Source organism: Helianthus annuus, chromosome 12 (genome assembly GCF_002127325.2).
Source record: "Helianthus annuus cultivar XRQ/B chromosome 12, HanXRQr2.0-SUNRISE, whole genome shotgun sequence".
Classification (NCBI taxonomy): domain Eukaryota; kingdom Viridiplantae; phylum Streptophyta; class Magnoliopsida; order Asterales; family Asteraceae; genus Helianthus; species Helianthus annuus.
Window position 1 is genome coordinate 80,851,438 of NC_035444.2, and position 8,527 is coordinate 80,859,964.

An 8,527-nucleotide genomic window follows, 5' to 3' on the forward strand; every position below is an offset into this window, starting at 1 on the left:
GGGGTGTGGAGGAGGGTAGTCCTCAAAGGATGATCCGCCACGTAACCGTCCACGTAAGCGGGTGTGGGAAATGAGCCTAAAGGGATGGGCCTAGGGTGGTGTGGGGGATGAACCCCTTTATATATACATATGTATGTATGTATGTATGTATGTATGTATGTATGTATGTATGTATGTATGTATGTATGTATGTATGTATGTATGTATGTATGTATGTATGTATGTATGTATGTATGTATGTATGTATGTATGTATGTATTATGTATGTATGTATGTATGTATGTATGTATGTATGTATGTATGTATGTATGTATGTATGTATGTATGTATGTATGTATGTATGTATGTATGTATGTATGTATGTATGTATGTATGTATGTATGTATGTATGTATGTATGTATGTATGTATGTATGTATGTATGTATGTATGTATGTATGTATGTATGTATGTATGTATGTATGTATGTATGTATGTATGTATGTATGTATGTATGTATGTATGTATGTATGTATGTAATGTATGTATGTATGTATGTATGTATGTATGTATGTATGTATGTATGTATGTATGTATGTATGTATGTATGTATGTATGTATGTATGTATGTATGTATGTATGTATGTATGTATGTATGTATGTATGTATGTATGTATGTATGTATGTATGTATGTATGTATGTATGTATGTATGTATGTATGTATGTATGTATGTATGTATGTATGTATGTATGTATGTATGTATGTATGTATGTATGTATGTATGTATGTATGTATGTATGTATGTATGTATGTATGTATGTATGTATGTATGTATGTATGTGTGTGTTGGATAAAGAAGTGAGGGCCGGCTTCAACGTCTATGGGAGGACATAGACGACGGGGATGACCCGGGGGTGGTGTACAGGCCCGTCGCCGCTCCTCGACACCCCGGGGACGAGCCCCACGCCGAATAGCCTAATTTATAATCGCACAAAAGTTTGCATGTCTTACTATAGAAATAATAAGAAATTAAACGATTATACGAAGAGGTCTATGATTTTTAAGGGAGAGGATCAAATAGGAAGCTTAGTCTGGCTAGGAAGTGTAGGAAGCATTAATAGAGTGACATATGACAGACTAGAAAAAACAAAGAAAGGGCATTTTAGTTCATAACACATTAATCTTATGACTCCAGATTTAAAATCTCCAGCACATTTTTACACTTTAATCCCATCACCACTGCCACTCCACCAACCACCTCCACCACCACTCCCATTCACGCCGACTGCCCACCGCCATTACAGCCGTCACCGCACACCCGCCACCACCAACTTCGTTTGTTCACTGTGGTGCTGAGTTTGCTGGAGGAATGAATACGACGACTTTGAAGTGTCTGACGACTACGACGACGATCTGGATCGAGGGTTTTTCACAAATGATGAAGTGGTTGCAAGGAGATAACAACGGCTAAGTGGGAGATCGCAAATCCGGCGACATAGGATTCTAAGTGAGTAAACCTTCTTTATATCTCAACCTGCAACTATTTAGGTAATCGATTTATCAAATTCCTACTTCATCCATCATGTATTTAGTTGATGAAATTGTGTTTATTAGAGTTGCAAACCTTTTTGGGAAACATGTTCGTAAAACGCAATTGGTGGAGTAAAAGGAGTTTTGACTTTTATGATAAAACGCAACTGGTGGAGTAAAACAATGAGAAAACTCATCTTTTTATGTTTTTAATTCATTGTGTTTAAAAAACATATTTTTTGTGTTTTTAATCTATTGTATTTTACAAAAAAACACTTTTTTATGTGTTTTTAGTCCATTGCGTTTTAGAAAAAACACATTTCTTTGTGTTTTTGGTCTATTGCGTTTTATAAATAAGACATTTCTTTGTGGTTTTGGTGCATTGCGTTTTAGGTAAAACACATTTTTATGTGTTTTCAGTCCATTGCGTTTTACAAAACAGACATTTTAAGTGTTTTCTGGTCATTGCGTTTTAGAAATAAGACATGTATTTGTGTTTTTGGTGCATTGCGTTTTAGGTTAAACACATTTTTATGTGTTTTCAGTCCATTGCGTTTTAGAAACTACACTTTTTTTGAGTTTTTAGGCTATTGCGTTTTAGAAATAACACATTTCTTTGTGTTTTCTGGCCATTGCGTTTTACAAATAAGACATTTCTTTGTGTTTTTTGTGCATTGCGTTTTAGAAAAATGTCATTTTTTAGGTTTTTTTTTCCATTGCGTTTTACGCAACTGGGTTTTTTCCATTGCGTTTTACGCAACTGGGTTTTCAAAAAAAAATCGAAAATATAGCAATAGTATACTCCTTTTAAAGATAAAAAACGCTCTTTTTTGTGCAATTTTTGTAAAAAAATAATGTCGTGTGAAAGAGTTATTAACGTTTAAAAAATAGGGGGGAATTGGAGGAGAGAGAAACTATTGCCTTGGATTGACTAGAATGCCCCTAAACAAACTCACGCGCCTCTTTTCTTCCCTTTTAATTTCCATCATTTAATATTAGCCCTTGATTAACTGAATGGATGATCAAGATCACTTCCTAGCCTTCTTAGCGAAATAAACTTCTTATTGCATCTCCACCCTGATTTTTAAATGACATTATATTATAAAAATTTTAATATCTGAAACTTGTTGGTCATTTTGATGGCGTTTTGTTCATAAATCAAAAGAATACAAGTGAATACGAGTTAAGAAGTGCGTACAACAACAATTCCTTTGTCCACATCATCATTTCCATCTCATCAATTCAGGTCTAGGTGCCTAATCGGATTATCTAGTTTGCCAGCATTTCACTAAGAGCAAGCGGGGTGGTCCGTGATACCACCCCATCACGCGTTAATCGACCACAGAACACCGCCGCCGCACACCCCATCACGCGTTCTTTTTGTAACGCGTTGATTGTATAACGCGTTGAAATTGGATAAGGCTCTGCATGTTACATGTGGGCATCTCTCACTCAAATGACACGTGTACATATTCATAAATATGGAAGAAAATGGTGACGAAGACTATGGGTGTTCGTGACGAAGACTATGTTGCAGCTTTTAATTTTAAAATAAAAATTATAAAAATTTGGGAGTGATAAAATTCTATCACTAGTGACTACCCCCACTACATTTCTATCACTAGTGATAGAATATCAGGTGATGACATGGCACGAGTTGATTGGATAGTGAAAGTGATAGAATTCTATCACTAGTAACCACCCCACCAACCAAAAAATCCACACCATACTCCTTGTAATCGGCCCAAGCACCATCCACTTAATAAAATTTATAAAAATCTTGACTACATGTACACACAACCAAATAAGAAGTTATTTAAATATAAATTCTCACCTAATGATCACATGCCATTTTGTTCAAGTACATACTTTAAATTTTTGTTTACCTTTAGAATACACATGCTTAAATGTATTTTTGTAAACATAATTATTTATCCAGAGTATATAACTTTTGCTTAAATTTGACTTTTTTTGAATTAAGAGCAGGTAATCGAGAGACTTTATTGCAAAGGTGGCTCTTGCAAAAAGAGACATGAGCACAGAGGCGACTTAGGTGAAGCCGAGGGTGGGCAGACATACCCTTTGAAAAAAATTAGTGTATTTTTTTGACAAAAAACCCGACCACACCCCCTGAAAATTGTTGTTTAATATGTGGAGGTGAGCCTAGAGGTGTACAAATCGTTTTTTTTTTCAATAACCGGTCCGGTTTTTAATTGAACCGGTTTTTTTCATCAAAATCAAAACCCGGTTTTTTTATAACCGGTTTCGGTTACTAACCGGGTTTTTTTTTCTCAAAACAATAACCGGTCCAACTGGTTAGGGTCGGTTTTTAACCGGTTTATGCAAAAAAAAAAAAAAAACGGTTTTCACCGGTTTTTATAACCGGTTTCGGTTTTAAAACTAGTTTCAAAGATTAAGATCCATAACCGGTCTACAACCGCCAGTTCGGTTCGCTTCTAAAACCAGTTATAAAAAACCGGTTAAAAATACCGGTTTTGGTTTTTTTCCGGTTTCGCTTCTAAAACCGGTTTTTTTTACACCTCTAGGTGAGCCTGAATCATCGGATCATCTATTAATAAGGTGTAGCTTGCACAGCCGGTTTGGTCTCATATAAGTTCTTGGTGCAAAATATTGCCCCCATCTCTACACAAAATATTGGATGATATAAAAGCGCAAGCATATCTTTGGATCGGTAGTAGAGCAAAGTTAATAGGGCTAAATTGGGCATCGTGTAATTTTAATGGTTTTTTTAATTATTCTATGTATTATGTAGTTCCTTGGGTGTTTCTTATACCTTTTGCTAAACTTATATATTGATATAAATCTTGTGTTAATGTAAGTACCTTGTTTATAAAACGCAAACAATGAAACTAAACAAAACAAAACAGAAAACTACCATTCAAACGCAAACAATGAAACTAAATAAAACAAAACAAAAAACTACCATTCAGAGTCAGACTTCCGAGCCGGCCCAATAGCAAGGAAGAAAAAACATGGGTTTTAGCCTAAACAATTGGGCGCCATTCTATCAAAAAAGTTAAAATTTAATGCATTGGGCTGTTGAGCTTATGAAAACTTGAAAAGAAATAGAGCCGGCCCAATAGCAAGGAAGAATTCGGCGCCATTCTATCAAAAAAGTTAAAATTTAATGCATTGGGCTGTTGAGCTTATGAAAACTTGAAAAGAAATAGAGCCGGCCCAATAGCAAGGAAGAAAAAACATGGGTTTTAGCCCAAACAATTGGGCCCCATTCTATCAAAAAAAATTAAAATTTAATGCATTGGGTTGTTGAGCTTATGAAAACTTGAAAAGAAATAGAGCCGGCCCAATAGCAAGGAAGAAAAAACATGGGTTTTAGCCCAAACAATTGGGCGCCATTCTATCAAAAAAGTTAATTTTAATGCATTAGGCTGTTGAGCTTATGAAAGCTTGAAAAGAAATAGAGTAAAATGTCAAAATGGTCCCTGCCATTTAGTTGAAAACTCAAACATTTTGAATCTGGGTCCCTGTGGTTATAATTTTGTTGTCATTTTCATTCAAAATCAAAATCTGGTCAGATTTTTCAGTTAATATCTAGTTTTTTTTTTTTTTGTCTTTTTCCTCTCTTTTAATAAAGGGCAAAATGGTCTTTTAACGTTTTATTATTACAAATAAAAAAAAATTGACCATTTTGCACTTCATTAAAAGAGAGAAAAAAGACAAAAAACTAGATGTTAATTGAAAAATCTGACCAGATTTTAATTTTGGATGAAATGACAAAAAAATTGAAACTACGAGGACTCAAATTCAAATGGTTTAAGTTTTGAAGTAAATTGGTAAAAGTAACTCAGGACCAATGTGGCAGTTTACTCAAAGAACTAAGGGTGAAGGGAGTGGTGCGGTGAAGTAATCGGCAAACCGGTTTGCCGAGGGGCAACACCGGCGCCGTCCCGTTTTCCCGCGCGGCAAAGTTGTGAAGGCGGCTAACCATCACCGATCGACAAAGATGAAAAGTGATGATGCTGATAATGATTGAAGAAGGTGATGGGTATTTGTGGAGGGTAGGAAAAAAAGAATAAAAAAAGTTTGCCACTTTCAAGTGTCTAAACCACTCCCAACACTTTTAACCCAAGTTTAAACTCTTCACACTTGCTGACATGGCACACTCTGATTGGTCCATTTTAAAGTTTGCCACATTCACCTGTTTAACCACTCCCTTCACCCTAAGCCTGGAGACTGGAGTTCAACCGTGGTGACTGGTGACAGACATCTGATCGAAGCACTTGAGGATGTCAATTGGTCTCCTCTTTAAGAACTCAATTCAGATTCAACAATTCAAAGTTAGTTTCATTTTGTATATGATTATTATTCTATTCGAGCAAGTCTTGGTACGGCTGAATGCAGATCAAGAAATGCCTGAAAGAAAATGTATTTCGATATTACCTATTTTTTCTTCGTCTGAGTCACGCTTCAACAGTCTTGTTTATAAAAAGCTGCCCCAAAAAAAGCCATCTTTGGCCTCATGTCTTCAAATTCAGGCATGTTCTATATTTTATGCCCCCACGTGTCCAAATTCAAGATTATTTTTACTATATATTTCAGACACCCAAAGAGTAAATGACAGGTACATTCTTTTGTTCCTATATTACCGCTATTCTTTTAGTGATTTAGGTATTTTAATGTTGTGATTGTCTTTTTTAAAATATTACCCAAAACCAGGCTTCTATATTTGCAATGTCCCTGCTCATGTTACTACAAAGATTGTTGCACCTGAGGATTAGGGATGGCTATACTATAACTTTTGTGACTGATTCTTTGCTAATCATGAACCTTTGATAAACTTTTTAATTCCGTCAACTATAGATTTTTAGTTTATTATTGTTGGTCCCGTGCCCAAACAAAGAAATAGGATTTATGACAATGTAAATTGAAAAAGGCCCCAAATTTCTGTTTCTCTTTAGGAAAGAACATCATCATCATCATCATACTTAGTAAATCCCACCAATAGCAAAGCTAAGGTAGGGTCTGAGGAGGGTAAGATGTAGACAGCCTTGCCTCTACTCTGTAAGAATAGAGAGCCTGCTTCCAGTGAGACCCCCAGCTCGATGGTAGTTTTGCATCAAGACTTGGACATAAGGCACATAACACTCAGCAATCAGGACAAACACTGATTAGTGCATGTACCCTTTAGGAAAGAACAATGACATCAAACTAAACTTTATGTAATAACACCTATATTATCAAATTACAATTGTATTGTCATAGACACACCATCAAAGTATTTGGAAACCCAAGATACTACTTAAAATATCTTTTAAGTAACTATTTATAATAATGAATAGTTTTTGTTATGTAAAATCAATTATAAAGAATGAAAAACTGCAAGTGATGTGTGAAAACTTCTAAATAGACTAGTGTAGCAAGAGAAAAGAACATAAATTATATGCAAGGCATTACTCATTAGTAATGTATAAGTTTGTTTATAACTCCAAGAGGTTTATCTAAATATAACTTGATGTCTATGCTAAAACAAATGAACATCTGAAGAGATTTATGAAGCTTTGATAGTTGATACTGCCTCGGCTGGCAAGGATGGAGGAGGCGTTTGTTGGTTCAGTTCTGTTTGTGCATGAAGGAAAACATATAAATCATACCTGTCACAGCAGATAGTGCAGAGGAGAATCCTGTGAGAGAGTTCGACATGCCTGTCATCTTGATTTGGTTCCTCCTTAGGGTGCTGACTGATGATGGTGCTAAGAAAACCGAAAAGGGATATCGGCTTTGGAGAGGAGGCCGAAAATAATGATGTTATGATCTAATGGGGTGTGAATTGTGAAAACTGAGTAACCCTTAAACCTCCACATAATTCTCCTTATATAAGCACTCAGGAGGAAACCTAATTAGTTACTAAGGGTAATATGGTCCATCAACAATTACCAACTAATTAATAATAGGTTCTAATATATTTTGATCTCTATAATGTAAATGATTAAGATGGCTATAGATTAAATATTAAACATAATATATTTAATCTTACATTCTCCCACTTAGCCGAGTAATCATTTACTATGAGTATTAGATAAGCCTGATCAGGAGTTAACACTCATTTTAGCCTTAAACAAGTACTATAGCAGAGAAATACAGCCGTTGAATCATTATGCGACTCAGGACCCCCATTAATCATACTATAGCCTTAATTTAAAACCTAACCATCATGATCAAAATACACGTAAGCCCTTTGTTTGATTTGTAATTTTTTATTTGTCTATATGCCATTATACCGGTTGAACATATTCTAATAGACATACAAAATCAAACTTGAGGAAATTTCATTAAACATAAAACATAAGCTAGTACAATATGCTCAAATAAGGTCTTTACATAATCCCATATTCCGAACATGTTCTTCATAAACCTTAGGAGGGAGACCTTTAGTCATCGGATCCGCAAGCATATCCTTAGTACTAATATACTCGATACAAAGATTATTTTCCTCAACACGTTCACGTACAAATAGATATTTCGTATCGAGATATAAACCAGCTCCAGTCGAACTGTTACTGTTCGAGAAACTAACGGCAGCTGAATTATCACAGTAAAGCTTCAATGGTCTAGAAATGGAATTAACAATTTTGAGTCCAGTGACCAGGTTTCTAATCAACATTCCATGACAGGTTGCGTTATAAACAGCAATGTATTCTGCCATCATTGTGGAAGTTGTGGTCAACTGTTGTTTATGACTCTTCCAAGAGATAGGGCCGCCTGCTAACATAAAGATATAGCCCAAAGTGGATTTCTTGTCATCTTTGCATTTGGCAAAGTCAGAATCAGAATAGCCCACCACTTCTAAATGATCACTTCTTCTATAAGTCAGCTTATAGTCTTTCGTCCCTTGCAGATATCGAAGTACCTTCTTAGCTGCTTTCCAATGATCTAAGCCAGGATTAGTCTGATAACGGCCTAGCATTCCAGCAATATAAGCGATATCTGGACGAGTACAGACTTGAGCATACATCAAGCTCCCGACTACTGATGCAT